The sequence below is a fragment of the Ambystoma mexicanum genome, chromosome 11 (assembly GCF_040938575.1).
Source record: "Ambystoma mexicanum isolate Mex_15411 chromosome 11, UKY_AmexF1_1, whole genome shotgun sequence".
Taxonomy (NCBI): Eukaryota; Metazoa; Chordata; class Amphibia; order Caudata; family Ambystomatidae; genus Ambystoma; species Ambystoma mexicanum.
In genome coordinates this window covers 1,179,353,803-1,179,377,470 of record NC_090934.1, presented here as the reverse complement: position 1 = coordinate 1,179,377,470, position 23,668 = coordinate 1,179,353,803, and the positions used below count along the sequence as shown (strand labels likewise).

General features: G+C 50.6%; 14 non-coding genes across 14 annotated transcripts; all 14 read right to left on the bottom strand.

Moving 5' to 3' along the window:
• Nucleotides 1–679: 679 nt before the first annotated feature.
• TRNAL-CAG (transfer RNA leucine (anticodon CAG)) lies at nucleotides 680–762 on the bottom strand. Its single transcript has one exon. It is a non-coding gene; the product is annotated as a tRNA-Leu (tRNA).
• Nucleotides 763–2,332: 1,570 nt separating this feature from the next.
• On the bottom strand, nucleotides 2,333–2,415 carry TRNAL-CAG (transfer RNA leucine (anticodon CAG)). The gene has a single exon. It is a non-coding gene; the product is annotated as a tRNA-Leu (tRNA).
• Nucleotides 2,416–3,995: 1,580 nt separating this feature from the next.
• On the bottom strand, nucleotides 3,996–4,078 carry TRNAL-CAG (transfer RNA leucine (anticodon CAG)). The gene has a single exon. It is a non-coding gene; the product is annotated as a tRNA-Leu (tRNA).
• Nucleotides 4,079–6,194: 2,116 nt separating this feature from the next.
• Nucleotides 6,195–6,277, bottom strand: TRNAL-CAG (transfer RNA leucine (anticodon CAG)). Its single transcript has one exon. It is a non-coding gene; the product is annotated as a tRNA-Leu (tRNA).
• A 1,566-nt stretch (nucleotides 6,278–7,843) lies between these two features.
• Nucleotides 7,844–7,926, bottom strand: TRNAL-CAG (transfer RNA leucine (anticodon CAG)). Its single transcript has one exon. It is a non-coding gene; the product is annotated as a tRNA-Leu (tRNA).
• Nucleotides 7,927–9,492: 1,566 nt separating this feature from the next.
• TRNAL-CAG (transfer RNA leucine (anticodon CAG)) lies at nucleotides 9,493–9,575 on the bottom strand. The gene has a single exon. It is a non-coding gene; the product is annotated as a tRNA-Leu (tRNA).
• Nucleotides 9,576–11,141: 1,566 nt separating this feature from the next.
• Nucleotides 11,142–11,224, bottom strand: TRNAL-CAG (transfer RNA leucine (anticodon CAG)). Its single transcript has one exon. It is a non-coding gene; the product is annotated as a tRNA-Leu (tRNA).
• A 1,020-nt stretch (nucleotides 11,225–12,244) lies between these two features.
• TRNAL-CAG (transfer RNA leucine (anticodon CAG)) lies at nucleotides 12,245–12,327 on the bottom strand. Its single transcript has one exon. It is a non-coding gene; the product is annotated as a tRNA-Leu (tRNA).
• Nucleotides 12,328–13,897: 1,570 nt separating this feature from the next.
• On the bottom strand, nucleotides 13,898–13,980 carry TRNAL-CAG (transfer RNA leucine (anticodon CAG)). The gene has a single exon. It is a non-coding gene; the product is annotated as a tRNA-Leu (tRNA).
• A 1,570-nt stretch (nucleotides 13,981–15,550) lies between these two features.
• On the bottom strand, nucleotides 15,551–15,633 carry TRNAL-CAG (transfer RNA leucine (anticodon CAG)). The gene has a single exon. It is a non-coding gene; the product is annotated as a tRNA-Leu (tRNA).
• Nucleotides 15,634–17,749: 2,116 nt separating this feature from the next.
• TRNAL-CAG (transfer RNA leucine (anticodon CAG)) lies at nucleotides 17,750–17,832 on the bottom strand. The gene has a single exon. It is a non-coding gene; the product is annotated as a tRNA-Leu (tRNA).
• Nucleotides 17,833–19,398: 1,566 nt separating this feature from the next.
• On the bottom strand, nucleotides 19,399–19,481 carry TRNAL-CAG (transfer RNA leucine (anticodon CAG)). The gene has a single exon. It is a non-coding gene; the product is annotated as a tRNA-Leu (tRNA).
• A 1,566-nt stretch (nucleotides 19,482–21,047) lies between these two features.
• Nucleotides 21,048–21,130, bottom strand: TRNAL-CAG (transfer RNA leucine (anticodon CAG)). The gene has a single exon. It is a non-coding gene; the product is annotated as a tRNA-Leu (tRNA).
• Nucleotides 21,131–22,160: 1,030 nt separating this feature from the next.
• TRNAL-CAG (transfer RNA leucine (anticodon CAG)) lies at nucleotides 22,161–22,243 on the bottom strand. Its single transcript has one exon. It is a non-coding gene; the product is annotated as a tRNA-Leu (tRNA).
• Nucleotides 22,244–23,668: the final 1,425 nt, after the last annotated feature.

Below are 23,668 nucleotides of genomic sequence, written 5' to 3'. Positions count from 1 at the left end.
GTTCAGGCAGTGTGCTAGAGCCTTCTTGGTCACAAGAGGTTGGGCACTAGTGCCGGGGAGCCTGTTTAGGCTGAAAGGACTGTGTATGGGCCGGCCTGATCTCCCTGTACTCCTGCACAGGACTCACTCTAAATTACAGGGCTAAAGAGTTCTGCCAGCAAAGCCTATATACAATGGCCGTTCGTGGCCGTTCGGGGCCGTTTGGGCAGGCAGGTGGTTGGTTGGGCAGAGGGCGAGGAGGAAGAACTGTGTTCACTCCTCTGCCTGCCTTTTTACCTCTCGCTTCCCCCCACTCACTCCTCCATCTGCCTCCCACTATGTCACACTAACTTTCCACCTGACCCCCATTTCAAATAGGTCACTTCATTCCAACTAGGCCCAGTGAAAAGGACAAGACGTTGGGTTCTTTATGCATTTTTTCCAAAGACAAAATGCCGCGCTGCGCCCATTTGCAAGTCCACAAAGCTAGCACAGTCCTAAGACGGTTTTTCATTTAAGCACTGTAGTACACCTGCCAAAAGGGCAGTCAAGCATTCCAGGACCAACTGCAGACCTAGCTGGAGGACGGGAGTGTGTGGAGCAAGCTCCAACTCCATCTCCCTGTTCCAGAAATCCGTGGCCGGCAGTTATAGGAAGCGTGGAATGCAATCACATGAAAAGTAAAAACCCATTTCAGGCATGTCAGAAGTGGGATTCGAACCCACGCCTCCAGAGGAGACTGCGACCTGAACGCAGCGCCTTAGACCACTCGGCCATCCTGACTCTGCCTTAGGCGCTCGCCTGAATCGGCTTAGAGGCTATGTTGGCAAGTCTTTGACCACACTTAAATCCTCTTGGATTTCCTAAAATGTCTCCACAGTCTGCCAGGAATATACTCTCGCGCATCCCACCCACCCCTCCTAACCCACCACCCTCCCCATCCATTTTAAAAATGTCACTTCATTCCCACTAGGCCCAGTTAAAAGGACAACACATTGGGTTCTTTATGCATTTTTTCCAAAGGCAAAATGTCGCGGTGCGCCCGTTTGCATGTCCACAAGGCCGGCCCAGTCCAAAGATGGTTTTTCACTGGAGTTCACTTTCCCAAAAAAGAAGCGAGGAAATACAGGAAGCACTGGAAATCAACCATGAGGCCTGCAGTGCGTGCTCCAACTCCATCTCCCTGTTCCAGAAAGCCTTGGCCAGCAGTTATAGGACGCCTGGAATGTTACAATCAAATGAAAAGAAAAAATCTGTTACAGACATGTCAGAGGTGGGATTCGAACCCACTGCGACCTGAACGCAGCGCCTTAGACCACTCGGCCATCCTGACTCTGCCGTTTGCACCCCTCAGATGCGGCTTAGAGGCAATGTTGGAAAGTCTCAAAGACCACCCGCCTAAAATCCTCTCCTATTGCATTAAAGTCTCCAAATTCCTCCCAAAAGAATAATCACAGGCAGGGCAGCACTCATACAACGACTACTGGCACAGACGTGCAGGGTTCAATCCCTATGTACAGCAGCTACTTGTCACAAGCACACATGAGTCTTTCATGTTTCTGCAGAACGGTGCTGCCTGCCACCTGTTAACAGACACGAGCAACTACACCTCAGGAAATAGGAAGGCAGGAGGCGGGCTGGTTTATGCAAATAAAAGCATGCACTGTGTCCAACCCTTCAGGAGGTTCAGGCAGTGTGCTAGAGCCTTCTTGGTCACAAGAGGTTGGGCACTAGTGCCGGGGAGCCTGTTTAGGCTGAAAGGACTGTGTATGGGCCGGCCTGATCTCCCTGTACTCCTGCACAGGACTCACTCTAAATTACAGGACTAAAGAGTTCTGCCAGCAAAGCCTATATACAATGGCCGTTCGTGGCCGTTTGGGCAGGCAGGTGGTTGGTTGGGCAGAGGGCGAGGAGGAAGAACTGTGTTCACTCCTCTGCCTGCCTTTTTACCTCTCGCTTCCCCCCACTCACTCCTCCATCTGCCTCCCACTATGTCACACTAACTTTCCACCTGACCCCCATTTCAAATAGGTCACTTCATTCCAACTAGGCCCAGTGAAAAGGACAAGACGTTGGGTTCTTTATGCATTTTTTCCAAAGACAAAATGCCGCGCTGCGCCCATTTGCAAGTCCACAAAGCTAGCACAGTCCTAAGACGGTTTTTCATTTAAGCACTGTAGTACACCTGCCAAAAGGGCAGTCAAGCATTCCAGGACCAACTGCAGACCTAGCTGGAGGACGGGAGTGTGTGGAGCAAGCTCCAACTCCATCTCCCTGTTCCAGAAATCCGTGGCCGGCAGTTATAGGAAGCGTGGAATGCAATCACATGAAAAGTAAAAACCCATTTCAGGCATGTCAGAAGTGGGATTCGAACCCACGCCTCCAGAGGAGACTGCGACCTGAACGCAGCGCCTTAGACCACTCGGCCATCCTGACTCTGCCTTAGGCGCTCGCCTGAATCGGCTTAGAGGCTATGTTGGCAAGTCTTTGACCACACTTAAATCCTCTTGGATTTCCTAAAATGTCTCCACAGTCTGCCAGGAATATACTCTCGCGCATCCCACCCACCCCTCCTAACCCACCACCCTCCCCATCCATTTTAAAAATGTCACTTCATTCCCACTAGGCCCAGTTAAAAGGACAACACATTGGGTTCTTTATGCATTTTTTCCAAAGGCAAAATGTCGCGGTGCGCCCGTTTGCATGTCCACAAGGCCGGCCCAGTCCAAAGATGGTTTTTCACTGGAGTTCACTTTCCCAAAAAAGAAGCGAGGAAATACAGGAAGCACTGGAAATCAACCATGAGGCCTGCAGTGCGTGCTCCAACTCCATCTCCCTGTTCCAGAAAGCCTTGGCCAGCAGTTATAGGACGCCTGGAATGTTACAATCAAATGAAAAGAAAAAATCTGTTACAGACATGTCAGAGGTGGGATTCGAACCCACTGCGACCTGAACGCAGCGCCTTAGACCACTCGGCCATCCTGACTCTGCCATTTGCACCCCTCAGATGCGGCTTAGAGGCAATGTTGGAAAGTCTCAAAGACCACCCGCCTAAAATCCTCTCCTATTGCATTAAAGTCTCCCAATTCCTCCCAAAAGAATAATCACAGGCAGGGCAGCACTCATACAACGACTACTGGCACAGACGTGCAGGGTTCAATCCCTATGTACAGCAGCTACTTGTCACAAGCACACATGAGTCTTTCATGTTTCTGCAGAACGGTGCTGCCTGCCACCTGTTAACAGACACAAGCAACTACACCTCAGGAAATAGGAAGGCAGGAGGCGGGCTGGTTTATGCAAATAAAAGCATGCACTGTGTCCAACCCTTCAGGAGGTTCAGGCAGTGTGCTAGAGCCTTCTTGGTCACAAGAGGTTGGGCACTAGTGCCGGGGAGCCTGTTTAGGCTGAAAGGACTGTGTATGGGCCGGCCTGATCTCCCTGTACTCCTGCACAGGACTCACTCTAAATTACAGGGCTAAAGAGTTCTGCCAGCAAAGCCTATATACAATGGCCGTTCGTGGCCGTTCGGGGCCGTTTGGGCAGGCAGGTGGTTGGTTGGGCAGAGGGCGAGGAGGAAGAACTGTGTTCACTCCTCTGCCTGCCTTTTTACCTCTCGCTTCCCCCCACTCACTCCTCCATCTGCCTCCCACTATGTCACACTAACTTTCCACCTGACCCCCATTTCAAATAGGTCACTTCATTCCAACTAGGCCCAGTGAAAAGGACAAGACGTTGGGTTCTTTATGCATTTTTTCCAAAGACAAAATGCCGCGCTGCGCCCATTTGCAAGTCCACAAAGCTAGCACAGTCCTAAGACGGTTTTTCATTTAAGCACTGTAGTACACCTGCCAAAAGGGCAGTCAAGCATTCCAGGACCAACTGCAGACCTAGCTGGAGGACGGGAGTGTGTGGAGCAAGCTCCAACTCCATCTCCCTGTTCCAGAAATCCGTGGCCGGCAGTTATAGGAAGCGTGGAATGCAATCACATGAAAAGTAAAAACCCATTTCAGGCATGTCAGAAGTGGGATTCGAACCCACGCCTCCAGAGGAGACTGCGACCTGAACGCAGCGCCTTAGACCACTCGGCCATCCTGACTCTGCCTTAGGCGCTCGCCTGAATCGGCTTAGAGGCTATGTTGGCAAGTCTTTGACCACACTTAAATCCTCTTGGATTTCCTAAAATGTCTCCACAGTCTGCCAGGAATATACTCTCGCGCATCCCACCCACCCCTCCTAACCCACCACCCTCCCCATCCATTTTAAAAATGTCACTTCATTCCCACTAGGCCCAGTTAAAAGGACAACACATTGGGTTCTTTATGCATTTTTTCCAAAGGCAAAATGTCGCGGTGCGCCCGTTTGCATGTCCACAAGGCCGGCCCAGTCCAAAGATGGTTTTTCACTGGAGTTCACTTTCCCAAAAAAGAAGCGAGGAAATACAGGAAGCACTGGAAATCAACCATGAGGCCTGCAGTGCGTGCTCCAACTCCATCTCCCTGTTCCAGAAAGCCTTGGCCAGCAGTTATAGGACGCCTGGAATGTTACAATCAAATGAAAAGAAAAAATCTGTTACAGACATGTCAGAGGTGGGATTCGAACCCACTGCGACCTGAACGCAGCGCCTTAGACCACTCGGCCATCCTGACTCTGCCATTTGCACCCCTCAGATGCGGCTTAGAGGCAATGTTGGAAAGTCTCAAAGACCACCCGCCTAAAATCCTCTCCTATTGCATTAAAGTCTCCCAATTCCTCCCAAAAGAATAATCACAGGCAGGGCAGCACTCATACAACGACTACTGGCACAGACGTGCAGGGTTCAATCCCTATGTACAGCAGCTACTTGTCACAAGCACACATGAGTCTTTCATGTTTCTGCAGAACGGTGCTGCCTGCCACCTGTTAACAGACACAAGCAACTACACCTCAGGAAATAGGAAGGCAGGAGGCGGGCTGGTTTATGCAAATAAAAGCATGCACTGTGTCCAACCCTTCAGGAGGTTCAGGCAGTGTGCTAGAGCCTTCTTGGTCACAAGAGGTTGGGCACTAGTCCCGGGGAGCCTGTTTAGGCTGAAAGGACTGTGTATGGGCCGGCCTGATCTCCCTGTACTCCTGCACAGGACTCACTCTAAATGACAGGGCTAGAGAGTTCTGCCAGCAAAGCCTATATACAATGGCCGTTCGTGGCCGTTTGGGCAGGCAGGTGGTTGGTTGGGCAGAGGGCGAGGAGGAAGAACTGTGTTCACTCCTCTGCCTGCCTTTTTACCTCTCGCTTCCCCCCACTCACTCCTCCATCTGCCTCCCACTATGTCACACTAACTTTCCTCCTGACCTCCATTTCAAATAGGTCACTTCATTCCAACTAGGCCCAGTGAAAAGGACAAGACGTTGGGTTCTTTATGCATTTTTTCCAAAGACAAAATGCCGCGCTGCGCCCATTTGCAAGTCCACAAAGCTAGCACAGTCCTAAGACGGTTTTTCATTTAAGCACTGTAGTACACCTGCCAAAAGGGCAGTGAAGCATTCCAGGACGAACTGCAGACCTAGCTGGAGGACGGGAGTGTGTGGAGCAAGCTCCAACTCCATCTCCCTGTTCCAGAAGTCCGAGGCCGGCAGTTATAGGAAGCGTGGAATGCAATCACATGAAAAGTAAAAACCCGTTTCAGGCATGTCAGAAGTGGGATTCGAACCCAGACCTGAACGCAGCACCTTAGATCACTCGGCCATCCTGACTCTGCCTTAGGCGCTTGCCTGAATCGGCTTAGAGGCTATGTTGGCAAGTCTTTGACCACACTTAAATCCTCTTGGATTTCCTAAAATGTCTCCACAGTCTGCCAGGAATATACTCTTGCGCATCCCACCCACCCCTCCTAACCCACCACCCTCCCCATCCATTTTAAAAATGTCACTTCATTCCCACTAGGCCCAGTTAAAAGGACAACACATTGGGTTCTTTATGCATTTTTTCCAAAGGCAAAATGTCGCGGTGCGCCCGTTTGCATGTCCACAAGGCCGGCCCAGTCCAAAGATGGTTTTTCACTGGAGTTCACTTTCCCAAAAAAGAAGCGAGGAAATACAGGAAGCACTGGAAATCAACCATGAGGCCTGCAGTGCGTGCTCCAACTCCATCTCCCTGTTCCAGAAAGCCTTGGCCAGCAGTTATAGGACGCCTGGAATGTTACAATCAAATGAAAAGAAAAATTCTGTTACAGACATGTCAGAAGTGGGATTCGAACCCACGCCTCCAGAGGAGACTGCGACCTGAACGCAGCGCCTTAGACCACTCGGCCATCCTGACTCTGCCATTTGCACCCCTCAGATGCGGCTTAGAGGCAATGTTGGAAAGTCTCAAAGACCACCCGCCTAAAATCCTCTCCTATTGCATTAAAGTCTCCCAATTCCTCCCAAAAGAATAATCACAGGCAGGGCAGCACTCATACAACGACTACTGGCACAGACGTGCAGGGTTCAATCCCTATGTACAGCAGCTACTTGTCACAAGCACACATGAGTCTTTCATGTTTCTGCAGAACGGTGCTGCCTGCCACCTGTTAACAGACACAAGCAACTACACCTCAGGAAATAGGAAGGCAGGAGGCGGGCTGGTTTATGCAAATAAAAGCATGCACTGTGTCCAACCCTTCAGGAGGTTCAGGCAGTGTGCTAGAGCCTTCTTGGTCACAAGAGGTTGGGCACTAGTCCCGGGGAGCCTGTTTAGGCTGAAAGGACTGTGTATGGGCCGGCCTGATCTCCCTGTACTCCTGCACAGGACTCACTCTAAATGATAGGGCTAAAGAGTTCTGCCAGCAAAGCCTATATACAATGGCCGTTCGGGGCCGTTTGGGCAGACAGGTGGTTGGTTGGGCAGAGGGCGAGGAGGAAGAACTGTGTTCACTCCTCTGCCTGCCTTTTTACCTCTCGCTTCCCCCCACTCACTCCTCCATCTGCCTCCCACTATGTCACACTAACTTTCCTCCTGACCTCCATTTCAAATAGGTCACTTCATTCCAACTAGGCCCAGTGAAAAGGACAAGACGTTGGGTTCTTTATGCATTTTTTCCAAAGACAAAATGCTGCGCTGCGCCCATTTGCAAGTCCACAAAGCTAGCACAGTCCTAAGACGGTTTTTCATTTAAGCACTGTAGTACACCTGCCAAAAGGGCAGTGAAGCATTCCAGGACGAACTGCAGACCTAGCTGGAGGACGGGAGTGTGTGGAGCAAGCTCCAACTCCATCTCCCTGTTCCAGAAATCCGTGGCCGGCAGTTATAGGAAGCGTGGAATGCAATCACATGAAAAGTAAAAACCCGTTTCAGGCATGTCAGAAGTGGGATTCGAACCCAGACCTGAACGCAGCACCTTAGACCACTCGGCCATCCTGACTCTGCCTTAGGCGCTCGCCTGAATCGGCTTAGAGGCTATGTTGGCAAGTCTTTGACCACACTTAAATCCTCTTGGATTTCCTAAAATGTCTCCACAGTCTGCCAGGAATATACTCTCGCGCATCCCACCCACCCCTCCTAACCCACCACCCTCCCCATCCATTTTAAAAATGTCACTTCATTCCCACTAGGCCCAGTTAAAAGGACAACACATTGGGTTCTTTATGCATTTTTTCCAAAGGCAAAATGTCGCGGTGCGCCCGTTTGCATGTCCACAAGGCCGGCCCAGTCCAAAGATGGTTTTTCACTGGAGTTCACTTTCCCAAAAAAGAAGCGAGGAAATACAGGAAGCACTGGAAATCAACCATGAGGCCTGCAGTGCGTGCTCCAACTCCATCTCCCTGTTCCAGAAAGCCTTGGCCAGCAGTTATAGGACGCCTGGAATGTTACAATCAAATGAAAAGAAAAATTCTGTTACAGACATGTCAGAAGTGGGATTCGAACCCACGCTTCCAGAGGAGACTGCGACCTGAACGCAGCGCCTTAGACCACTCGGCCATCCTGACTCTGCCATTTGCACCCCTCAGATGCGGCTTAGAGGCAATGTTGGAAAGTCTCAAAGACCACCCGCCTAAAATCCTCTCCTATTGCATTAAAGTCTCCCAATTCCTCCCAAAAGAATAATCACAGGCAGGGCAGCACTCATACAACGACTACTGGCACAGACGTGCAGGGTTCAATCCCTATGTACAGCAGCTACTTGTCACAAGCACACATGAGTCTTTCATGTTTCTGCAGAACGGTGCTGCCTGCCACCTGTTAACAGACACAAGCAACTACACCTCAGGAAATAGGAAGGCAGGAGGCGGGCTGGTTTATGCAAATAAAAGCATGCACTGTGTCCAACCCTTCAGGAGGTTCAGGCAGTGTGCTAGAGCCTTCTTGGTCACAAGAGGTTGGGCACTAGTCCCGGGGAGCCTGTTTAGGCTGAAAGGACTGTGTATGGGCCGGCCTGATCTCCCTGTACTCCTGCACAGGACTCACTCTAAATGACAGGGCTAAAGAGTTCTGCCAGCAAAGCCTATATACAATGGCCGTTCGTGGCCGTTTGGGCAGGCAGGTGGTTGGTTGGGCAGAGGGCGAGGAGGAAGAACTGTGTTCACTCCTCTGCCTGCCTTTTTACCTCTCGCTTCCCCCCACTCACTCCTCCATCTGCCTCCCACTATGTCACACTAACTTTCCACCTGACCCCCATTTCAAATAGGTCACTTCATTCCAACTAGGCCCAGTGAAAAGGACAAGACGTTGGGTTCTTTATGCATTTTTTCCAAAGACAAAATGCCGCGCTGCGCCCATTTGCAAGTCCACAAAGCTAGCACAGTCCTAAGACGGTTTTTCATTTAAGCACTGTAGTACACCTGCCAAAAGGGCAGTGAAGCATTCCAGGACGAACTGCAGACCTAGCTGGAGGACGGGAGTGTGTGGAGCAAGCTCCAACTCCATCTCCCTGTTCCAGAAGTCTGTGGCCGGCAGTTATAGGAAGCGTGGAATGCAATCACATGAAAAGTAAAAACCCGTTTCAGGCATGTCAGAAGTGGGATTCGAACCCAGACCTGAACGCAGCACCTTAGACCACTCGGCCATCCTGACTCTGCCTTAGGCGCTTGCCTGAATCGGCTTAGAGGCTATGTTGGCAAGTCTTTGACCACACTTAAATCCTCTTGGATTTCCTAAAATGTCTCCACAGTCTTCCAGGAATATACTCTCGCGCATCCCACCCACCCCTCCTAACCCACCACCCTCCCCATCCATTTTAAAAATGTCACTTCATTCCCACTAGGCACAGTTAAAAGGACAACACATTGGGTTCTTTATGCATTTTTTCCAAAGGCAAAATGTCGCGGTGCGCCCGTTTGCATGTCCACAAGGCCGGCCCAGTCCAAAGATGGTTTTTCACTGGAGTTCACTTTCCCAAAAAAGAAGCGAGGAAATACAGGAAGCACTGGAAATCAACCATGAGGCCTGCAGTGCGTGCTCCAACTCCATCTCCCTGTTCCAGAAAGCCTTGGCCAGCAGTTATAGGACGCCTGGAATGTTACAATCAAATGAAAAGAAAAATTCTGTTACAGACATGTCAGAAGTGGGATTCGAACCCACGCCTCCAGAGGAGACTGCGACCTGAACGCAGCGTCTTAGACCACTCGGCCATCCTGACTCTGCCATTTGCACCCCTCAGATGCGGCTTAGAGGCAATGTTGGAAAGTCTCAAAGACCACCCGCCTAAAATCCTCTCCTATTGCATTAAAGTCTCCCAATTCCTCCCAAAAGAATAATCACAGGCAGGGCAGCACTCATACAATGACTACTGGCACAGACGTGCAGGGTTCAATCCCTATGTACAGCAGCTACTTGTCACAAGCACACATGAGTCTTTCATGTTTCTGCAGAACGGTGCTGCCTGCCACCTGTTAACAGACACAAGCAACTACACCTCAGGAAATAGGAAGGCAGGAGGCGGGCTGGTTTATGCAAATAAAAGCATGCACTGTGTCCAACCCTTCAGGAGGTTCAGGCAGTGTGCTAGAGCCTTCTTGGTCACAAGAGGTTGGGCACTAGTCCCGGGGAGCCTGTTTAGGCTGAAAGGACTGTGTATGGGCCGGCCTGATCTCCCTGTACTCCTGCACAGGACTCACTCTAAATGACAGGGCTAAAGAGTTCTGCCAGCAAAGCCTATATACAATGGCCGTTCGTGGCCGTTTGGGCAGGCAGGTGGTTGGTTGGGCAGAGGGCAAGGAGGAAGAACTGTGTTCACTCCTCTGCCTGCCTTTTTACCTCTCGCTTCCCCCCACTCACTCCTCCATCTGCCTCCCACTATGTCACACTAACTTTCCTCCTGACCTCCATTTCAAATAGGTCACTTCATTCCAACTAGGCCCAGTGAAAAGGACAAGACGTTGGGTTCTTTATGCATTTTTTCCAAAGACAAAATGCCGCGCTGCGCCCATTTGCAAGTCCACAAAGCTAGCACAGTCCTAAGACGGTTTTTCATTTAAGCACTGTAGTACACCTGCCAAAAGGGCAGTGAAGCATTCCAGGACGAACTGCAGACCTAGCTGGAGGACGGGAGTGTGTGGAGCAAGCTCCAACTCCATCTCCCTGTTCCAGAAGTCCGAGGCCGGCAGTTATAGGAAGCGTGGAATGCAATCACATGAAAAGTAAAAACCTGTTTCAGGCATGTCAGAAGTGGGATTCGAACCCAGACCTGAACGCAGCACCTTAGATCACTCGGCCATCCTGACTCTGCCTTAGGCGCTTGCCTGAATCGGCTTAGAGGCTATGTTGGCAAGTCTTTGACCACACTTAAATCCTCTTGGATTTCCTAAAATGTCTCCACAGTCTGCCAGGAATATACTCTTGCGCATCCCACCCACCCCTCCTAACCCACCACCCTCCCCATCCATTTTAAAAATGTCACTTCATTCCCACTAGGCCCAGTTAAAAGGACAACACATTGGGTTCTTTATGCATTTTTTCCAAAGGCAAAATGTCGCGGTGCGCCCGTTTGCATGTCCACAAGGCCGGCCCAGTCCAAAGATGGTTTTTCACTGGAGTTCACTTTCCCAAAAAAGAAGCGAGGAAATACAGGAAGCACTGGAAATCAACCATGAGGCCTGCAGTGCGTGCTCCAACTCCATCTCCCTGTTCCAGAAAGCCTTGGCCAGCAGTTATAGGACGCCTGGAATGTTACAATCAAATGAAAAGAAAAATTCTGTTACAGACATGTCAGAAGTGGGATTCGAACCCACGCCTCCAGAGGAGACTGCGACCTGAACGCAGCGCCTTAGACCACTCGGCCATCCTGACTCTGCCATTTGCACCCCTCAGATGCGGCTTAGAGGCAATGTTGGAAAGTCTCAAAGACCACCCGCCTAAAATCCTCTCCTATTGCATTAAAGTCTCCCAATTCCTCCCAAAAGAATAATCACAGGCAGGGCAGCACTCATACAACGACTACTGGCACAGACGTGCAGGGTTCAATCCCTATGTACAGCAGCTACTTGTCACAAGCACACATGAGTCTTTCATGTTTCTGCAGAACGGTGCTGCCTGCCACCTGTTAACAGACACAAGCAACTACACCTCAGGAAATAGGAAGGCAGGAGGCGGGCTGGTTTATGCAAATAAAAGCATGCACTGTGTCCAACCCTTCAGGAGGTTCAGGCAGTGTGCTAGAGCCTTCTTGGTCACAAGAGGTTGGGCACTAGTCCCGGGGAGCCTGTTTAGGCTGAAAGGACTGTGTATGGGCCGGCCTGATCTCCCTGTACTCCTGCACAGGACTCACTCTAAATGATAGGGCTAAAGAGTTCTGCCAGCAAAGCCTATATACAATGGCCGTTCGGGGCCGTTTGGGCAGACAGGTGGTTGGTTGGGCAGAGGGCGAGGAGGAAGAACTGTGTTCACTCCTCTGCCTGCCTTTTTACCTCTCGCTTCCCCCCACTCACTCCTCCATCTGCCTCCCACTATGTCACACTAACTTTCCTCCTGACCTCCATTTCAAATAGGTCACTTCATTCCAACTAGGCCCAGTGAAAAGGACAAGACGTTGGGTTCTTTATGCATTTTTTCCAAAGACAAAATGCTGCGCTGCGCCCATTTGCAAGTCCACAAAGCTAGCACAGTCCTAAGACGGTTTTTCATTTAAGCACTGTAGTACACCTGCCAAAAGGGCAGTGAAGCATTCCAGGACGAACTGCAGACCTAGCTGGAGGACGGGAGTGTGTGGAGCAAGCTCCAACTCCATCTCCCTGTTCCAGAAATCCGTGGCCGGCAGTTATAGGAAGCGTGGAATGCAATCACATGAAAAGTAAAAACCCATTTCAGGCATGTCAGAAGTGGGATTCGAACCCACGCCTCCAGAGGAGACTGCGACCTGAACGCAGCGCCTTAGACCACTCGGCCATCCTGACTCTGCCTTAGGCGCTCGCCTGAATCGGCTTAGAGGCTATGTTGGCAAGTCTTTGACCACACTTAAATCCTCTTGGATTTCCTAAAATGTCTCCACAGTCTGCCAGGAATATACTCTCGCGCATCCCACCCACCCCTCCTAACCCACCACCCTCCCCATCCATTTTAAAAATGTCACTTCATTCCCACTAGGCCCAGTTAAAAGGACAACACATTGGGTTCTTTATGCATTTTTTCCAAAGGCAAAATGTCGCGGTGCGCCCGTTTGCATGTCCACAAGGCCGGCCCAGTCCAAAGATGGTTTTTCACTGGAGTTCACTTTCCCAAAAAAGAAGCGAGGAAATACAGGAAGCACTGGAAATCAACCATGAGGCCTGCAGTGCGTGCTCCAACTCCATCTCCCTGTTCCAGAAAGCCTTGGCCAGCAGTTATAGGACGCCTGGAATGTTACAATCAAATGAAAAGAAAAAATCTGTTACAGACATGTCAGAGGTGGGATTCGAACCCACTGCGACCTGAACGCAGCGCCTTAGACCACTCGGCCATCCTGACTCTGCCGTTTGCACCCCTCAGATGCGGCTTAGAGGCAATGTTGGAAAGTCTCAAAGACCACCCGCCTAAAATCCTCTCCTATTGCATTAAAGTCTCCAAATTCCTCCCAAAAGAATAATCACAGGCAGGGCAGCACTCATACAACGACTACTGGCACAGACGTGCAGGGTTCAATCCCTATGTACAGCAGCTACTTGTCACAAGCACACATGAGTCTTTCATGTTTCTGCAGAACGGTGCTGCCTGCCACCTGTTAACAGACACGAGCAACTACACCTCAGGAAATAGGAAGGCAGGAGGCGGGCTGGTTTATGCAAATAAAAGCATGCACTGTGTCCAACCCTTCAGGAGGTTCAGGCAGTGTGCTAGAGCCTTCTTGGTCACAAGAGGTTGGGCACTAGTGCCGGGGAGCCTGTTTAGGCTGAAAGGACTGTGTATGGGCCGGCCTGATCTCCCTGTACTCCTGCACAGGACTCACTCTAAATTACAGGGCTAAAGAGTTCTGCCAGCAAAGCCTATATACAATGGCCGTTCGTGGCCGTTTGGGCAGGCAGGTGGTTGGTTGGGCAGAGGGCGAGGAGGAAGAACTGTGTTCACTCCTCTGCCTGCCTTTTTACCTCTCGCTTCCCCCCACTCACTCCTCCATCTGCCTCCCACTATGTCACACTAACTTTCCACCTGACCCCCATTTCAAATAGGTCACTTCATTCCAACTAGGCCCAGTGAAAAGGACAAGACGTTGGGTTCTTTATGCATTTTTTCCAAAGACAAAATGCCGCGCTGCGCCCATTTGCAAGTCCACAAAGCTAGCACAGTCCTAAGACGGTTTTTCATTTAAGCACTGTAGTACACCTGCCAAAAGGGCAGTCAAGCATTCCAGGACCAACTGCAGACCTAGCTGGAGGACGGGAGTGTGTGGAGCAAGCTCCAACTCCATCTCCCTGTTCCAGAAATCCGTGGCCGGCAGTTATAGGAAGCGTGGAATGCAATCACATGAAAAGTAAAAACCCATTTCAGGCATGTCAGAAGTGGGATTCGAACCCACGCCTCCAGAGGAGACTGCGACCTGAACGCAGCGCCTTAGACCACTCGGCCATCCTGACTCTGCCTTAGGCGCTCGCCTGAATCGGCTTAGAGGCTATGTTGGCAAGTCTTTGACCACACTTAAATCCTCTTGGATTTCCTAAAATGTCTCCACAGTCTGCCAGGAATATACTCTCGCGCATCCCACCCACCCCTCCTAACCCACCACCCTCCCCATCCATTTTAAAAATGTCACTTCATTCCCACTAGGCCCAGTTAAAAGGACAACACATTGGGTTCTTTATGCATTTTTTCCAAAGGCAAAATGTCGCGGTGCGCCCGTTTGCATGTCCACAAGGCCGGCCCAGTCCAAAGATGGTTTTTCACTGGAGTTCACTTTCCCAAAAAAGAAGCGAGGAAATACAGGAAGCACTGGAAATCAACCATGAGGCCTGCAGTGCGTGCTCCAACTCCATCTCCCTGTTCCAGAAAGCCTTGGCCAGCAGTTATAGGACGCCTGGAATGTTACAATCAAATGAAAAGAAAAAATCTGTTACAGACATGTCAGAGGTGGGATTCGAACCCACTGCGACCTGAACGCAGCGCCTTAGACCACTCGGCCATCCTGACTCTGCCGTTTGCACCCCTCAGATGCGGCTTAGAGGCAATGTTGGAAAGTCTCAAAGACCACCCGCCTAAAATCCTCTCCTATTGCATTAAAGTCTCCAAATTCCTCCCAAAAGAATAATCACAGGCAGGGCAGCACTCATACAACGACTACTGGCACAGACGTGCAGGGTTCAATCCCTATGTACAGCAGCTACTTGTCACAAGCACACATGAGTCTTTCATGTTTCTGCAGAACGGTGCTGCCTGCCACCTGTTAACAGACACGAGCAACTACACCTCAGGAAATAGGAAGGCAGGAGGCGGGCTGGTTTATGCAAATAAAAGCATGCACTGTGTCCAACCCTTCAGGAGGTTCAGGCAGTGTGCTAGAGCCTTCTTGGTCACAAGAGGTTGGGCACTAGTGCCGGGGAGCCTGTTTAGGCTGAAAGGACTGTGTATGGGCCGGCCTGATCTCCCTGTACTCCTGCACAGGACTCACTCTAAATTACAGGGCTAAAGAGTTCTGCCAGCAAAGCCTATATACAATGGCCGTTCGTGGCCGTTTGGGCAGGCAGGTGGTTGGTTGGGCAGAGGGCGAGGAGGAAGAACTGTGTTCACTCCTCTGCCTGCCTTTTTACCTCTCGCTTCCCCCCACTCACTCCTCCATCTGCCTCCCACTATGTCACACTAACTTTCCACCTGACCCCCATTTCAAATAGGTCACTTCATTCCAACTAGGCCCAGTGAAAAGGACAAGACGTTGGGTTCTTTATGCATTTTTTCCAAAGACAAAATGCCGCGCTGCGCCCATTTGCAAGTCCACAAAGCTAGCACAGTCCTAAGACGGTTTTTCATTTAAGCACTGTAGTACACCTGCCAAAAGGGCAGTCAAGCATTCCAGGACCAACTGCAGACCTAGCTGGAGGACGGGAGTGTGTGGAGCAAGCTCCAACTCCATCTCCCTGTTCCAGAAATCCGTGGCCGGCAGTTATAGGAAGCGTGGAATGCAATCACATGAAAAGTAAAAACCCATTTCAGGCATGTCAGAAGTGGGATTCGAACCCACGCCTCCAGAGGAGACTGCGACCTGAACGCAGCGCCTTAGACCACTCGGCCATCCTGACTCTGCCTTAGGCGCTCGCCTGAATCGGCTTAGAGGCTATGTTGGCAAGTCTTTGACCACACTTAAATCCTCTTGGATTTCCTAAAATGTCTCCACAGTCTGCCAGGAATATACTCTCGCGCATCCCACCCACCCCTCCTAACCCACCACCCTCCCCATCCATTTTAAAAATGTCACTTCATTCCCACTAGGCCCAGTTAAAAGGACAACACATTGGGTTCTTTATGCATTTTTTCCAAAGGCAAAATGTCGCGGTGCGCCCGTTTGCATGTCCACAAGGCCGGCCCAGTCCAAAGATGGTTTTTCACTGGAGTTCACTTTCCCAAAAAAGAAGCGAGGAAATACAGGAAGCACTGGAAATCAACCATGAGGCCTGCAGTGCGTGCTCCAACTCCATCTCCCTGTTCCAGAAAGCCTTGGCCAGCAGTTATAGGACGCCTGGAATGTTACAATCAAATGAAAAGAAAAAATCTGTTACAGACATGTCAGAGGTGGGATTCGAACCCACTGCGACCTGAACGCAGCGCCTTAGACCACTCGGCCATCCTGACTCTGCCATTTGCACCCCTCAGATGCGGCTTAGAGGCAATGTTGGAAAGTCTCAAAGACCACCCGCCTAAAATCCTCTCCTATTGCATTAAAGTCTCCCAATTCCTCCCAAAAGAATAATCACAGGCAGGGCAGCACTCATACAACGACTACTGGCACAGACGTGCAGGGTTCAATCCCTATGTACAGCAGCTACTTGTCACAAGCACACATGAGTCTTTCATGTTTCTGCAGAACGGTGCTGCCTGCCACCTGTTAACAGACACAAGCAACTACACCTCAGGAAATAGGAAGGCAGGAGGCGGGCTGGTTTATGCAAATAAAAGCATGCACTGTGTCCAACCCTTCAGGAGGTTCAGGCAGTGTGCTAGAGCCTTCTTGGTCACAAGAGGTTGGGCACTAGTCCCGGGGAGCCTGTTTAGGCTGAAAGGACTGTGTATGGGCCGGCCTGATCTCCCTGTACTCCTGCACAGGACTCACTCTAAATGACAGGGCTAGAGAGTTCTGCCAGCAAAGCCTATATACAATGGCCGTTCGTGGCCGTTTGGGCAGGCAGGTGGTTGGTTGGGCAGAGGGCGAGGAGGAAGAACTGTGTTCACTCCTCTGCCTGCCTTTTTACCTCTCGCTTCCCCCCACTCACTCCTCCATCTGCCTCCCACTATGTCACACTAACTTTCCTCCTGACCTCCATGTCAAATAGGTCACTTCATTCCAACTAGGCCCAGTGAAAAGGACAAGACGTTGGGTTCTTTATGCATTTTTTCCAAAGACAAAATGCCGCGCTGCGCCCATTTGCAAGTCCACAAAGCTAGCACAGTCCTAAGACGGTTTTTCATTTAAGCACTGTAGTACACCTGCCAAAAGGGCAGTGAAGCATTCCAGGACGAACTGCAGACCTAGCTGGAGGACGGGAGTGTGTGGAGCAAGCTCCAACTCCATCTCCCTGTTCCAGAAGTCCGAGGCCGGCAGTTATAGGAAGCGTGGAATGCAATCACATGAAAAGTAAAAACCCGTTTCAGGCATGTCAGAAGTGGGATTCGAACCCAGACCTGAACGCAGCACCTTAGATCACTCGGCCATCCTGACTCTGCCTTAGGCGCTTGCCTGAATCGGCTTAGAGGCTATGTTGGCAAGTCTTTGACCACACTTAAATCCTCTTGGATTTCCTAAAATGTCTCCACAGTCTGCCAGGAATATACTCTTGCGCATCCCACCCACCCCTCCTAACCCACCACCCTCCCCATCCATTTTAAAAATGTCACTTCATTCCCACTAGGCCCAGTTAAAAGGACAACACATTGGGTTCTTTATGCATTTTTTCCAAAGGCAAAATGTCGCGGTGCGCCCGTTTGCATGTCCACAAGGCCGGCCCAGTCCAAAGATGGTTTTTCACTGGAGTTCACTTTCCCAAAAAAGAAGCGAGGAAATACAGGAAGCACTGGAAATCAACCATGAGGCCTGCAGTGCGTGCTCCAACTCCATCTCCCTGTTCCAGAAAGCCTTGGCCAGCAGTTATAGGACGCCTGGAATGTTACAATCAAATGAAAAGAAAAATTCTGTTACAGACATGTCAGAAGTGGGATTCGAACCCACGCCTCCAGAGGAGACTGCGACCTGAACGCAGCGCCTTAGACCACTCGGCCATCCTGACTCTGCCATTTGCACCCCTCAGATGCGGCTTAGAGGCAATGTTGGAAAGTCTCAAAGACCACCCGCCTAAAATCCTCTCCTATTGCATTAAAGTCTCCCAATTCCTCCCAAAAGAATAATCACAGGCAGGGCAGCACTCATACAACGACTACTGGCACAGACGTGCAGGGTTCAATCCCTATGTACAGCAGCTACTTGTCACAAGCACACATGAGTCTTTCATGTTTCTGCAGAACGGTGCTGCCTGCCACCTGTTAACAGACACAAGCAACTACACCTCAGGAAATAGGAAGGCAGGAGGCGGGCTGGTTTATGCAAATAAAAGCATGCACTGTGTCCAACCCTTCAGGAGGTTCAGGCAGTGTGCTAGAGCCTTCTTGGTCACAAGAGGTTGGGCACTAGTCCCGGGGAGCCTGTTTAGGCTGAAAGGACTGTGTATGGGCCGGCCTGATCTCCCTGTACTCCTGCACAGGACTCACTCTAAATGATAGGGCTAAAGAGTTCTGCCAGCAAAGCCTATATACAATGGCCGTTCGGGGCCGTTTGGGCAGACAGGTGGTTGGTTGGGCAGAGGGCGAGGAGGAAGAACTGTGTTCACTCCTCTGCCTGCCTTTTTACCTCTCGCTTCCCCCCACTCACTCCTCCATCTGCCTCCCACTATGTCACACTAACTTTCCTCCTGACCTCCATTTCAAATAGGTCACTTCATTCCAACTAGGCCCAGTGAAAAGGACAAGACGTTGGGTTCTTTATGCATTTTTTCCAAAGACAAAATGCTGCGCTGCGCCCATTTGCAAGTCCACAAAGCTAGCACAGTCCTAAGACGGTTTTTCATTTAAGCACTGTAGTACACCTGCCAAAAGGGCAGTGAAGCATTCCAGGACGAACTGCAGACCTAGCTGGAGGACGGGAGTGTGTGGAGCAAGCTCCAACTCCATCTCCCTGTTCCAGAAATCCGTGGCCGGCAGTTATAGGAAGCGTGGAATGCAATCACATGAAAAGTAAAAACCCGTTTCAGGCATGTCAGAAGTGGGATTCGAACCCAGACCTGAACGCAGCACCTTAGACCACTCGGCCATCCTGACTTTGCCTTAGGCGCTCGCCTGAATCGGCTTAGAGGCTATGTTGGCAAGTCTTTGACCACACTTAAATCCTCTTGGATTTCCTAAAATGTCTCCACAGTCTGCCAGGAATATACTCTCGCGCATCCCACCCACCCCTCCTAACCCACCACCCTCCCCATCCATTTTAAAAATGTCACTTCATTCCCACTAGGCCCAGTTAAAAGGACAACACATTGGGTTCTTTATGCATTTTTTCCAAAGGCAAAATGTCGCGGTGCGCCCGTTTGCATGTCCACAAGGCCGGCCCAGTCCAAAGATGGTTTTTCACTGGAGTTCACTTTCCCAAAAAAGAAGCGAGGAAATACAGGAAGCACTGGAAATCAACCATGAGGCCTGCAGTGCGTGCTCCAACTCCATCTCCCTGTTCCAGAAAGCCTTGGCCAGCAGTTATAGGACGCCTGGAATGTTACAATCAAATGAAAAGAAAAATTCTGTTACAGACATGTCAGAAGTGGGATTCGAACCCACGCTTCCAGAGGAGACTGCGACCTGAATGCAGCGCCTTAGACCACTCGGCCATCCTGACTCTGCCATTTGCACCCCTCAGATGCGGCTTAGAGGCAATGTTGGAAAGTCTCAAAGACCACCCGCCTAAAATCCTCTCCTATTGCATTAAAGTCTCCCAATTCCTCCCAAAAGAATAATCACAGGCAGGGCAGCACTCATACAACGACTACTGGCACAGACGTGCAGGGTTCAATCCCTATGTACAGCAGCTACTTGTCACAAGCACACATGAGTCTTTCATGTTTCTGCAGAACGGTGCTGCCTGCCACCTGTTAACAGACACAAGCAACTACACCTCAGGAAATAGGAAGGCAGGAGGCGGGCTGGTTTATGCAAATAAAAGCATGCACTGTGTCCAACCCTTCAGGAGGTTCAGGCAGTGTGCTAGAGCCTTCTTGGTCACAAGAGGTTGGGCACTAGTCCCGGGGAGCCTGTTTAGGCTGAAAGGACTGTGTATGGGCCGGCCTGATCTCCCTGTACTCCTGCACAGGACTCACTCTAAATGACAGGGCTAAAGAGTTCTGCCAGCAAAGCCTATATACAATGGCCGTTCGTGGCCGTTTGGGCAGGCAGGTGGTTGGTTGGGCAGAGGGCGAGGAGGAAGAACTGTGTTCACTCCTCTGCCTGCCTTTTTACCTCTCGCTTCCCCCCACTCACTCCTCCATCTGCCTCCCACTATGTCACACTAACTTTCCACCTGACCCCCATTTCAAATAGGTCACTTCATTCCAACTAGGCCCAGTGAAAAGGACAAGACGTTGGGTTCTTTATGCATTTTTTCCAAAGACAAAATGCCGCGCTGCGCCCATTTGCAAGTCCACAAAGCTAGCACAGTCCTAAGACGGTTTTTCATTTAAGCACTGTAGTACACCTGCCAAAAGGGCAGTGAAGCATTCCAGGACGAACTGCAGACCTAGCTGGAGGACGGGAGTGTGTGGAGCAAGCTCCAACTCCATCTCCCTGTTCCAGAAGTCTGTGGCCGGCAGTTATAGGAAGCGTGGAATGCAATCACATGAAAAGTAAAAACCCGTTTCAGGCATGTCAGAAGTGGGATTCGAACCCAGACCTGAACGCAGCACCTTAGACCACTCGGCCATCCTGACTCTGCCTTAGGCGCTTGCCTGAATCGGCTTAGAGGCTATGTTGGCAAGTCTTTGACCACACTTAAATCCTCTTGGATTTCCTAAAATGTCTCCACAGTCTTCCAGGAATATACTCTCGCGCATCCCACCCACCCCTCCTAACCCACCACCCTCCCCATCCATTTTAAAAATGTCACTTCATTCCCACTAGGCACAGTTAAAAGGACAACACATTGGGTTCTTTATGCATTTTTTCCAAAGGCAAAATGTCGCGGTGCGCCCGTTTGCATGTCCACAAGGCCGGCCCAGTCCAAAGATGGTTTTTCACTGGAGTTCACTTTCCCAAAAAAGAAGCGAGGAAATACAGGAAGCACTGGAAATCAACCATGAGGCCTGCAGTGCGTCCTCCAACTCCATCTCCCTGTTCCAGAAAGCCTTGGCCAGCAGTTATAGGACGCCTGGAATGTTACAATCAAATGAAAAGAAAAATTCTGTTACAGACATGTCAGAAGTGGGATTCGAACCCACGCCTCCAGAGGAGACTGCGACCTGAACGCAGCGTCTTAGACCACTCGGCCATCCTGACTCTGCCATTTGCACCCCTCAGATGCGGCTTAGAGGCAATGTTGGAAAGTCTCAAAGACCACCCGCCTAAAATCCTCTCCTATTGCATTAAAGTCTCCCAATTCCTCCCAAAAGAATAATCACAGGCAGGGCAGCACTCATACAATGACTACTGGCACAGACGTGCAGGGTTCAATCCCTATGTACAGCAGCTACTTGTCACAAGCACACATGAGTCTTTCATGTTTCTGCAGAACGGTGCTGCCTGCCACCTGTTAACAGACACAAGCAACTACACCTCAGGAAATAGGAAGGCAGGAGGCGGGCTGGTTTATGCAAATAAAAGCATGCACTGTGTCCAACCCTTCAGGAGGTTCAGGCAGTGTGCTAGAGCCTTCTTGGTCACAAGAGGTTGGGCACTAGTCCCGGGGAGCCTGTTTAGGCTGAAAGGACTGTGTATGGGCCGGCCTGATCTCCCTGTACTCCTGCACAGGACTCACTCTAAATTACAGGGCTAAAGAGTTCTGCCAGCAAAGCCTATATACAATGGCCGTTCGTGGCCGTTCGGGGCCGTTTGGGCAGGCAGGTGGTTGGTTGGGCAGAGGGCGAGGAGGAAGAACTGTGTTCACTCCTCTGCCTGCCTTTTTACCTCTCGCTTCCCCCCACTCACTCCTCCATCTGCCTCCCACTATGTCACACTAACTTTCCACCTGACCCCCATTTCAAATAGGTCACTTCATTCCAACTAGGCCCAGTGAAAAGGACAAGACGTTGGGTTCTTTATGCATTTTTTCCAAAGACAAAATGCCGCGCTGCGCCCATTTGCAAGTCCACAAAGCTAGCACAGTCCTAAGACGGTTTTTCATTTAAGCACTGTAGTACACCTGCCAAAAGGGCAGTCAAGCATTCCAGGACCAACTGCAGACCTAGCTGGAGGACGGGAGTGTGTGGAGCAAGCTCCAACTCCATCTCCCTGTTCCAGAAATCCGTGGCCGGCAGTTATAGGAAGCGTGGAATGCAATCACATGAAAAGTAAAAACCCATTTCAGGCATGTCAGAAGTGGGATTCGAACCCACGCCTCCAGAGGAGACTGCGACCTGAACGCAGCGCCTTAGACCACTCGGCCATCCTGACTCTGCCTTAGGCGCTCGCCTGAATCGGCTTAGAGGCTATGTTGGCAAGTCTTTGACCACACTTAAATCCTCTTGGATTTCCTAAAATGTCTCCACAGTCTGCCAGGAATATACTCTCGCGCATCCCACCCACCCCTCCTAACCCACCACCCTCCCCATCCATTTTAAAAATGTCACTTCATTCCCACTAGGCCCAGTTAAAAGGACAACACATTGGGTTCTTTATGCATTTTTTCCAAAGGCAAAATGTCGCGGTGCGCCCGTTTGCATGTCCACAAGGCCGGCCCAGTCCAAAGATGGTTTTTCACTGGAGTTCACTTTCCCAAAAAAGAAGCGAGGAAATACAGGAAGCACTGGAAATCAACCATGAGGCCTGCAGTGCGTGCTCCAACTCCATCTCCCTGTTCCAGAAAGCCTTGGCCAGCAGTTATAGGACGCCTGGAATGTTACAATCAAATGAAAAGAAAAAATCTGTTACAGACATGTCAGAGGTGGGATTCGAACCCACTGCGACCTGAACGCAGCGCCTTAGACCACTCGGCCATCCTGACTCTGCCATTTGCACCCCTCAGATGCGGCTTAGAGGCAATGTTGGAAAGTCTCAAAGACCACCCGCCTAAAATCCTCTCCTATTGCATTAAAGTCTCCCAATTCCTCCCAAAAGAATAATCACAGGCAGGGCAGCACTCATACAACGACTACTGGCACAGACGTGCAGGGTTCAATCCCTATGTACAGCAGCTACTTGTCACAAGCACACATGAGTCTTTCATGTTTCTGCAGAACGGTGCTGCCTGCCACCTGTTAACAGACACAAGCAACTACACCTCAGGAAATAGGAAGGCAGGAGGCGGGCTGGTTTATGCAAATAAAAGCATGCACTGTGTCCAACCCTTCAGGAGGTTCAGGCAGTGTGCTAGAGCCTTCTTGGTCACAAGAGGTTGGGCACTAGTCCCGGGGAGCCTGTTTAGGCTGAAAGGACTGTGTATGGGCCGGCCTGATCTCCCTGTACTCCTGCACAGGACTCACTCTAAATGACAGGGCTAGAGAGTTCTGCCAGCAAAGCCTATATACAATGGCCGTTCGTGGCCGTTTGGGCAGGCAGGTGGTTGGTTGGGCAGAGGGCGAGGAGGAAGAACTGTGTTCACTCCTCTGCCTGCCTTTTTACCTCTCGCTTCCCCCCACTCACTCCTCCATCTGCCTCCCACTATGTCACACTAACTTTCCTCCTGACCTCCATTTCAAATAGGTCACTTCATTCCAACTAGGCCCAGTGAAAAGGACAAGACGTTGGGTTCTTTATGCATTTTTTCCAAAGACAAAATGCCGCGCTGCGCCCATTTGCAAGTCCACAAAGCTAGCACAGTCCTAAGACGGTTTTTCATTTAAGCACTGTAGTACACCTGCCAAAAGGGCAGTGAAGCAT